Genomic DNA, 11574 nt, shown 5'->3' with positions numbered 1-11574 from the left:
AAAACGTAGTTGAGCAGTCATGTCGATTGATCGAACTAAGCAATGCTCCGAGTGGATTTAGACATTATCTCGAATTTCCTATGTTTGTTGTTGATCTGATCTAGCTAGATGCTACTATATATTGAGGTAGTCTTAAATAAGACATTATTAATTAATTAACTTAGATCTTAATTAATCTAGGCACGCAAGGATTGGGAAGAGGCAAGCAAAACTATGGATAAGGGTTAGTGATACCATGGAGATTATATATGGTGGAGATGGAGGTCCTACTTCATAGAAGTTCATCAAAGCCCTGGTGGAAAGGGAGAAAGTGTAGTATAATTTTTTTAAAAAAAAAACACTGGAGGGGAGGCCTCCGCTGTTAAATTAAACTTTCTTGAGAAAGAAAAGAAAAACAAACTAGTCTAAATATACAAAATTACATTAACCGAATCCAACTCTTGACTACATCCTAAGCAACAAAAGAGAGAAGTCTCCCCTAAAGAAGCTGTCTCCAAGAAAGTAAAGAGGGTGACTTGTTATTAAAAAAAATAAAACCATTTCTTTGCTTACATATGTTCCAAGCCCCTACAAGAATTTTTTCCATAAAGCATCGACCTTGATAGTTGTTTCTGGCCTCCATCATCATATTGTCCATGTTCAAAGAGGTATCCCAAAATATACCGACTCTGATTAATAGCATAGAACACTGTGAAGTGTATTTCAATCCTCCCCAAATAAAAATCCATTTATCACTTTCTAGTGACTGATCAACCTCACTTATCATATCTGATAACGACTGAAGTTCATCATATGCTTGCGGGGAGGGAGAGAGAGAGAGAGAGAGGGGGGGGGGGGGGGGTGTAGATGAAAGTTATTCTCAAATTGAATTGACGAAGAACACTGGACTGAAACATTCCTATTAAACAAGAACCTAGATAATTAAAAGGCAATTAAAGAACCAAAGCCAAAAACACTTGCCAACATTTGAGCCTTATCCTCACTGACATTTATTAGAATCAAACAAGATTTATGGTAATTAACCTTGAGCCCGGTCCCTTGAGCAAAAGTCTGAAGTCCGGTCCCTTGAGCAAAAGTCTGAAGTAAAGCTTTTAGAGTGAATAACTCCTTTCCACAGACTTTAGAGGTGGAATTGTGAGACAATATTTATTTATGTTTTCACAATGGAAGGCCTGCAATATATATAAAAAGTTATGTTGTTTTCGTTGCCCATTGCTTTCGGTTGAGGGTTTCAATATAGTCTAACTATAATTTTATAAGGCAGTGGTTGACACATGGCCTTGGAGATATAGTACTAGCAATAGGTGTCATTATATATTTTGTATTCATTAGAGTGTGCACCTAGTTGAAAGGAAAATTAATATACATATATCCAATGGACAATAGTTAAATACAAGAAAACAAAACATATTTATCCATGTTATGATGTTTGTGATATATTTTTCAACTTTTTGTATTGCGCATTTATTTTGTATATAAGCCTTTAGTTGCAAATTAGACGATGCTCTGTCATATGTGTTTAGCGGCGATATTGTACAGAAATAATTAAAATAAATACTAAAAATAGGTAATTGAGATCCCTAGAGAAAGAAACAAGATATAGAATGTTTTTTTACTCTCGACTATGCATTAAACATATGTGTGAGGAGAGGATGGAAGCAAGACATCGACACATCGTCAAATGCACATGACATCCAAATGAGCTCAAGGCCATCAGATTCGGTCGATTAGACCTTAAGGCTGCCACACTTGTCCACTATAAGGAGAGATGGAAGCAAGACGTTGTCAAATGCACATGACATCCAAACGAGCTCAAGGCCATCATATCCGATCGATTAGACCTTAAGGCTGCCACACCGACCACTATAACTATGAGGCCAATACATTCAAACTGCTCTCTGTGTGTTTTAGATGAATGTGGAGATGGCGGGGCAGATTTGATGGCACATTCGGAAGTGATCATAAATGATACCGGCTTATACTTGAAGATTTTTTTTTTAGAGAGAAGGCAATTTTCATTACCCAGCTTTAGGGAGAAAGCCAAAAGTTACATAGGTCTGAAAAAACTAGAAGGAAAAACAGGACTAGGAGACCCAGCCGGAACTTCCAATTTCCAAAGGTGCAAAAAAACAGGAGGATCAGGCCCCAACACCACACATTTCAGAGTGCTTCACATAGCACAAAGCTACAACTATTACAACCTGAAAAGAAAAGGAGCTAAATGGTATTCCCTCCTTCCTTAAATGTTTGACGCCATTGACTTTTTAAAATATGTTTGACCGTTCGTCTTATTCAAAAACTTTTGTGAAATATATAAAACTATATGTATACATAAAAGTATATTTAACAATAAATTTAATGGTAGAAAAAGAATAAATAATTGCTTAAATTTTTTAAATAAGACGAACGGTCAAACATATTTAACAATGTCAACGGCGTCAAACATTTAGGGATCATCCAGTAGACTATAGAACCTCGTAGCTGCGACACCTTCATCATCCGCCTAGCTTGCTCTTCGTACTAGAAGATATTTTTGTGCAGGTTTACCTATACTTTATTTCACGCGTGCAAACGGGACTATTTTATGATTTTTTAGGTCATCTACTAATTTGAAAAATGAACTACAGTTTCACTATAGGACCATATTGTGATTTCGATGCCACATCACCTAAAAACACAATGAATATAGACTAAGTTTGAAATGTGAACAGGTGTTTATAGTGGAAAAGGTTGAGTAATAACGTCGTCTGGTTTGGAAGTTCTAGTTGCTTTACATTTTTTTGAAGGAAATAGCTGCTTTATTACATAGTAGTTTCCCTGCTACATAGCACTATATACGACGGTTCACCTAGACCCAGTTTATCTCAGGTGTTTCTTCCCACCTATCCAATACGTTTGTTCCTTTCTCTCATTTTTCATACACACGCTTCCCAAATTGCTAAACAATATTTTTTTCAAAATTTTACTATATAAAACTTATTTAAAAAATCATATTAATTTATTTTTTTAAAAATTATCTAAGACTTAATTAATCACACGCTAATGAGTCATTTCATTTTTAAACTAATTGAGAAGAGACTAAAACGTGTTTTAGGGTTTAGCTCCCAAAACTAATTGAGAAGAGACTAAAACGTGTTTTAGGGTTTAGCTCCCAAAACTAATTGAGAAGAGACTAAAACGTGTTTTAGGGATTAGCTAAACTAATTGAGAAGAGACCGAAGATAAGAAATAAAGTGCCGGTATTAAACAAAGGCACATAATAGTTGAGAAGAGACCGAAGATAAGAAATAAAGTACGTGCTTTGTTGCTATATAAGGCAAATTTTAATTTTTGAGCTACTGAAGACGAGTCCGTTGGGAAAAAAGAGCGAAAGTCACTAAAATACTAGCATGCAAAATGGCTAAAACCCTCAATAGTTTAGCTAGCTAAAGGGTTGCTCGATCGGAAACTAAGGCCCTATTTAGTTGCCAGAACTAGCATTTTCACGCTGTCACACTGAATATTTAGACATATGTGTGGAGTATTACATGTAGACAAAAGAAAAAACCAATTACATATATTGCGTGTAAATTGCGAGACGAATCTTTTAAGCCTAATTGTACCATGATTTAACAATATGGTGCTACAGTAAATATTTGCTAATGACGGATTAATTAGGCTTAATAAATTCGTCTTACAGTTTTCTGGCGGAAACTGTAATTTGTTTTGTTATTGGACTACATTTAATACTTTAAATGTGTGTTTGTATATCCGATGTAACAACCAAACCTAAAAATTTTCCCCAACTAAACAAGGCCTAACAACGGTGATATATATATATATATATATATATATATATATATATATATATATATATATATAGAGTGCCATAGTCCTTGTCACTTCACATGCCCTTGTCATTAATTGTAGTCATTGGTATATATATTGCCTCTTTCTTTTATGATTGTCACCTTGTGTGGTGGTTCACATCATCATGAGATAAGGATATTGTCACTTGCACCATATATATACTCCCTCCGTCTCATAAAGATTTATTTTTGGATTTCTATATCCAACATTTGACCATACATCTTATTTAGAAATTTATAAAAAAATATAAAAAATTAATCATGCATAAAGTACCATATATATTTTATCATTAAAAACAATAAAAAAAATACTAATCATATAAAATTTTTAAATAAGACGAAGAGTTAAATATTATATCAAAAACTGAAAAATACCATCTTCGTGGGACGGAAGGGTTAGTTGTTAGTGCTTACCCTTCCGGTGGATATATACTACTCCCGCCGTTTCATATCGCAAGACTTTATAGCATTGCACATATTCTTATAGAAGTTAATGAATCTAGACACATATATATGCTTAGATTCATTAGCATCTATATGAATATAAATAATGCTAGAAAGTTTTACGTTGTGAAACAAAGAAGTACTCATGAATGCTTGCTCGGTGAGGTGAGTCATTAATTGCTGTCGTGTTTGCTTCCTATGCGACACGTAGCATATATTTACCAATATTGTTGCGGTTCTATATCACACTCTTCTATTTCCTCCATATTAAAATATATATGATTTTGTATAATTTCACTATTTTAATTAATTAGTCCAAGGGCATTGCTACGAGAAAGTGAGTTGAGAAGAGACCGCATCCTATATAGTTATGATCCACTAAAAAATTCTAAAACTCAAAATACAAAAAATGTCACATCATTATTTACTAACAATTATTATATTTAAACATCAGGCAAACATGTCATATTATCTATAATTTTATAATTTACTAAATTTTATAGCTTTAAAATGCAAACATGTTAAATCATCATCCCACATAATTCACATAATATTTTCATATATCCCTCCATCATTTCTTGTAATATCCTATATATATATCTATATAGTTCATTCTTATTTAGTTGATGTTATTTCTCTTTTCTCTCATTAAGCCATATCACACAATTGTTTTTAGTCTGTATATGATCTATGGTCCAAATTATCTCCCTCATTTTAATTTCTTCCATATCATCTCAATTCTTTTTAACCCTTAGATGATTAATCTTGACCCAAATTATCTCCCAAATTTTCTTCTCACATAAAACCACACCACTTTACTTTTACATTTGAATCAACATTCTATATATTATTGAAATTTAAATTATCATAAACCACTTCAACTTATGTAAGCTTTTTACTTATTATTATCGCACTAAACTTCCATCGCAACGCGCGAGGTTTCACCTACTATAAGAAAGAGTTTCTGGCAAGGGGGTTTCCATCTAAAATCTAATCTTAAATAATGTGGGGTGCACAAATATGTGCGCACTCAAAAGTGTACATAATGCTTACTTCGATGCATGCACAATCATAAATATTTCTGTAATGCTTACCAAGCACGTAATATTATTTCTTTACATTTAACTATGGTCTTCTATGCCCTCCATGATATAATAACTGAGATAAAATTGATGTGTTTTTGCACTCAATCCTTGCATATTGGGTTTTGCTTCAACCCTTATGTGCCCCACCTAATTAGGTTCTCATTTTTTGTGGCCTATATGCACATTACACTGGTTGAACATAAGTTAATCATGCTATTTTCTTTGAAAATATCCATATTGCCCTTGTAGAGCACAATGCTAAATGCTAACCATATTGCCCTTGAAAATAACTAGTGAGTAAGGTCCCCATATAGAGCACGATGCTAAATTTCTGAATCACCAGAAGTCACATTATTTTTAAGCTGGCTTTGAAAATAAAATTTGAATTTTACCAAATCACAAAAGATTTTGACTTTTACCATTTATTTGAACACAAAGATTTTATTTTTCAATGAATTTGAACAAAATTTGGTTAAATTCCATTGGAAGGTTTAGAATTTGGTTAAAATTTGTTGAAAATTCATTAATTTGGCTTGGCCTAATTTAACAAAAGTTCACATCTCTAATATTATAAAAATTCAAGGTGTTTTTATCAAAAATATTTCGTACGTCGTCGGCTTTTGCTTGTCTCTCGATCCGATTATGTTTCTATGTGCTTGTTCCGTTCATTGCCGAGAAGGAAAAAAAAAAAGATATTACAGGTAGCGGATAGATTGGCATAACTGATAGGAGCGGGATGACATCCTCAAGGCCTGTATGGGCCACGACCCAGGTAATGTGTGTATATATATTTTTTCGCGAGGAAGGTAACGTGTAAAGACCGGCCATAATCTTCCAAATGTGATAGGTCATAGAGTAAGTTTTATTAGGTAATAAATAGTTATAGTTATTACTAAATCTATTTATATCTTAACTACTTAAAAAAATTTGTAACTTTCCATTCGTCACATCAAATTTCCGTCCGTAACAATAATTTTCCGTCCGTAAATCCAATCGAAATCCAATCAGACAATCCAAACAAAGAGAAAAAGAACGGGAAAATTAATAAAAAGTGCACAAATCTTATCTCAATCTCGCGGGAAGCCATCGACACAGCCGAATCTGCCCGTGGGAAGTCGCCGTTGCTGCCGGATCCACTTGCGGGAAGTCGCTGATGTCACCAGATCCACCCGCGGGAAGCCACACGACGCCACCAGATCCACCCGTGGAAGCCAGTGGAGGATGCAATCGCTCGTGGTGGGGAACGTCGTCGCCACCGTTGCTCGCGGTATGGGAGGGCGCCGCCGCCGCCGCCACTCGCGCGTCGCCGCCGTTGCTCACGGTATGGGAGGGCGCTGCCACGGCTGCTCGCACACCACCGCCGTGGCTTGCGGTGGGGGAGGCTCACGCTCGTCGCCGGGAGAGAGGATCGGGAGAGAGAAGGATAAAGTGTGAGGGTTAGGGTTAGGGTTTTCTCCCGTCCGCATCTTCAGCGGCGCAGAGGCGATCCAAGCCGTGCATCAAATCACCTTTGCATCGGGCTGCCTCCATCGGTTGGGCCACATCACTGTTGGGCCACGCACGCTTGATGGGCCAAGGGCAAGCTGGCGGGTCCAACACAACGCAGCGAGGAGGAGTTGGGGGAGACAAATTAGACTTGAGTTGCAGACTGAGAAAGTAAATGTGCTGAAAATGGCCCAGAGAGAAATTAGGATTTTTATTTAAATAAATGCTAAAATGATGTTTTTATTGTAAAATTTGCAATTAAGCTTCAAAAATTCCAACAAAATTTCAAAGACTGTTATTAATCATGGTTAATTTAATAAAAATTAATCCAACCATATCATATTATTTTGCCACCGCCGTCGCTCACGGTGGGAGAGAACTAGGGTTAGATATAGATTTAATTCATTTTTTATGTCCAGAACTATCTCATATAACTCCTATGGAACTATAAAATAACTATAATCATTATTATAATATTATTTTTTCCCGTTGCAATACACGGGTATTTTTTCTAGTGTAACTAAAAGTTTTTCCTGACGAAATATATATCAATCCGGAGAGAAAATCTAAGAGTTGCTAACAGAATCTATATAAAGGCTATTAAAATTAAAATTCAAAGTCATCTAAGATGAAGCAACCACTGCTGCACAAACCCTCTTTAACCCCGGTTTGCAACCCCCTTTAGTCCTGGGTAGCAAACTGGGGCTACGAATCCGGGACTAAAGATAGCGATCTTTAGTCGCAGTTGAAATAACCGGGTCTAAAAACGGGACTAAAGATCAGCCATCTTTAGTCCCGGTTGGCGGACTAAAGATTTTTTTCCTTTTTTTATTGTTTTTTGCTATTTGCATATTAATTTCAAACCAAACTCAACAACAAACATCCACATTCACAAAAACATTACAAAATCTTCCACAAATTTACAGATCGAATGAACATACTCAGATTAACATCACAAATTTACCATTCACATCACAAAATTACAGATCTAAACATCACAAATCAACAAAACATCACAGATAAAAATCCCCGTGTGGCCACTTGCCCTCCCGCTCCGCCACCTGCGCCAGAGTCGGCACCGCCGTGCCCCTCGCTGGTGCCAGCCGCCGCCGCGCGCGGGCCACCGCAGCCGCCGCCGCCCCCACCTTTGCTTTCTCCCACTGCTGCTACATGCCTACGAAAGAGAGGAAACTTTAAAGAAAAGGACAAGAGATCAGAGAGGAAAAAGGAGAGGATAAGAAAGGAAAGAGAGAGGAAAGGGAGGAGAAGGAAGTTAAAATGAGAAGGAGAGGATACGTGTGAGGGATTATATACTACGTGTTGATTTTTAGTCCCGGTTGGTAGTAGGGGACCAGACGCTATTTTAATCGGGACTAAAGATCATATAATGGCGTTGGGCTTTTCAACCGGGGTTAAAGAGTCCTGGTTTTTAGTAAAACCAGGACTAATGTAATTTTTGGGCAACCCGGTAAAGATGGTTTCTCTAGTAGTGAACGCTTACGTGCATATATTGATTCAACGAAAACTCAGAAATATGTAGTATTCTCAATAATCCAAGCAAAGTTGAGCAAGTACTAATATAAACAGACGCTCTATAATGGATTGCAGATATATATGGTGATTGTGGTCATCACTCATCTGTTTCATTTGTTTCAATGTTTATCCTCTTAGGACCCCTTTGAATCTTAGGGTTGAAAAAATGTTTTCTAAGAGATTGGAACTCTTGCTAAATTTACTTTAAAATTCACATGCAATGTGTCATTCCATAGAAATTTTATGAGATTTGGAAAGCTTCAATCATTTAAATCAAAGGACCAAATAGGTAAATTTTCTATAGGATTTGAATTATATGAAATTTCTACGTAAATCCTTTGATTTAAAGGGGACCCTTAGTTTGTTTGACGCACCAAATTTATATGTGTAATTTTTGAAATACTGCTACATGACAACCTGTCGGTCAACTACACAACTTCGGTACGGTGGGACAGCACTGTGCGTTGGGTGCATGCACCTGCTGCAGTGTAGGTTTTTTTTTAACTGTTTGCTTAGCAAAATTAATTGCAATGTCTGATTGAAAAATATTCATAGTCCACCTGTCCAGGAATCCACTTGGCAGTTAATGAATTATTTTTTCCTGTCTTTGAATTAACTAGCCATTGATATATCAAGTTTATCAATTGATATGGAGCATATGTGGATAACAAATTATAAATAAGTAATATTGTCGGATGGTGGAAGGACCTGGAACGAGATCTAAGGTGTATCACGTGTACTTTCCCAATACGGGTGGCATCGCTCGTCAATTCCTAGCTGGCCAAGTTGCTGTGTCAGTGTGGATACTATTTTGGTTTTCTAGGAGGAAGTCGGCAAAGTCATCTAGCCAGCCATTAATTAGTTGGCTAATAAGTACGTGTGGTTGCCAATTAATTAAGTTGATTCCAAGGTCTGGTGATGTAGTACTATCCTCAATTACATATAATACCTGATTATTCTCGTTGTTTGGTTCTGCGTGTCAGTGTGGATGGGGACTGGATCGGAGATAACATGACTTCAGAAGTTCAGATTAAATTAAATTGCAAATGGTTATTTGTAGTTCTCTACGGGCAAGTGTTTGTTTTCTAAGCTCAATTGGCTGACTTTTTTCCGTCGCAATTTGGCAATTGTTTGAGTTCTCTATGACTTACCGAATACATCTGATGCATAGGCTAGACTGATTTTATTACTGAGAAAATGTAACTCTATAGTTTTTTCAATCCAGCAATCTAGATTTGTAACTAGTTAATAGTTCTTGAATGCCTCTGGTCCTCTACTTCATTAAAGATATAAGATGTTAACGTCCGTGAACCTTCTTATTCGATATTGGCTTTGTGATGGAATATGCTATGGATCACCTTTCTAGGGATTACGCTTAAAAAAAAAGAGTTTTGGAAAGCGTCCCGTAGAAAAAAGATATTGGACATGGCTAATTAGAGCATCCATTTGATTTTCTAGATCTGATGTTTATGTCCATTGGAGGTAGGTCGTGAGGCTTTCCGCCAAGCAGCCGAAGCAATCAAGATTGTGCGGCGAAGCATGATGAAACAACCAGAGCCACTTAGGTAAGCACCACAGCGGAAAAAGGATGAAGTAGATGAAGCCACATGAGTAAGGAAGCATGATGAGATGTTTTTGAGTCGCTGAAGTGGCAAAAGCAACAGGACGACAAAAGGATAACAAGTATGGTGGAGCCACAAACACATGAGTGTACTCACTGGGGCAGTCAAGTAGTAGGCCTCCTTCAGCGTAAACACCCAATTAAGACCTAAGGTCAGCCCATGAAGACCACCTAAAACAGACATGCCAAGAAATATGACAAGAATGCCCCTCAGATGTCCCTATCACTGTTAAGGGATAGTTGCGTAAAAAAAAAAAGTTAATATCACTAAGAGACAGTTGCGTAAAAAAAAGTTAATATCACTAAGAGTTTTATTTGAGTTTTATTTTATGATGACTCGAAATACGCACATACATAAACCACTAATTTGGTAAGTAGTGACATGGAAAACTTTTGTTTAACACTTCCAGAAAGACCACCTATCTATTTGTTCGTTTTGCAGGTTCACCACGTCCTTAATATTTATACAAAAAAAACAAACGTTATCGGTGGTAAGTTTCTTGTTAAATTTAAGTGAAAGTTAATTTCTGGGCTTGCGATTTTATCTCTATTGAATGAATTTTCCGTTCACAGGTTAGTTTGCTATACAGGGACTTGCCGCACCACTAGACTCGGTCTAGCTAAACTGCAAATAGATGACCGCGTTTGTTATACTCTAGATAGCACAAACTCGTCAATATTAAATTTTCTCAAGCATCATTGATAGTCAATTTTCGCATTCAGATCGTTGGCATCAGGGCTTCCTCTCGGTGGCGGTTCTCCCCTCTTATCTAATTAATTACTTTCGTTTTGTAATATATGACGTCGTTGACTTTTGAGATACGTTTATCATCTTGTAATATATGATGCTGTTGACTTTTAAGATATATTTAACCATTCATCTTATTTAAAAAAAATTATATAATTATTATTTATTTTATCGTGACTTCATTTACCGTCAAATGTTCTTTAAGCATGACTTAAATTTTTTATATTTAAAAATAATTTTGAATAAGAAGAATGGTCAAACGTTTATTAAAAAATCGACAACGTCATATATTGAAAAAACGAAGGTAGAATCATTATATCATACTTCGTCAGTATACGAAAGGCACCAATCATATAGACACATAGCTTCTTGCGTTGGTCTATCCATGAAGAAAAGTGGAAGGCAACCAAAAACAGCTAAGAGGCTTTATTAAGGCAATCCTCGTAAAGTAGAATACAAGTTGTGTTGAAGGAAAGCCAAGTTACGGTGTGCCCATAAATTACTATTGAAGCAAACAACACACTTGTGGCTTGTTTGGTAACTCGATATAAGGGGATTGCGAGTTTACGTAAGAGAAATGATGATAGGATTAAAATGAGAATTTGATTTTTAATTCTAATATCTTGTTTGGTAGAGGTGATGGAAATTGATAGGAAGTTTAGTTGGAGATTATGTCATTAATAAAAACGGATGGCTGAAATTTGCTTAGAAAAAGTAAAGGAGGAATTCTCTCCTAATTACCTGCCCCTACCTAGGTATTGAAAAGGAGGGAGTTTCTTCCTCAATTCCCCATCCCCATCCCACCAAAAT

Source organism: Oryza glaberrima, chromosome 10 (assembly GCF_000147395.1).
Source record: "Oryza glaberrima chromosome 10, OglaRS2, whole genome shotgun sequence".
In the NCBI taxonomy this organism is placed as follows: domain Eukaryota; kingdom Viridiplantae; phylum Streptophyta; class Magnoliopsida; order Poales; family Poaceae; genus Oryza; species Oryza glaberrima.
The sequence above is the reverse complement of the archived record's forward strand: the minus strand, read 5'-3'. Positions refer to the sequence as shown.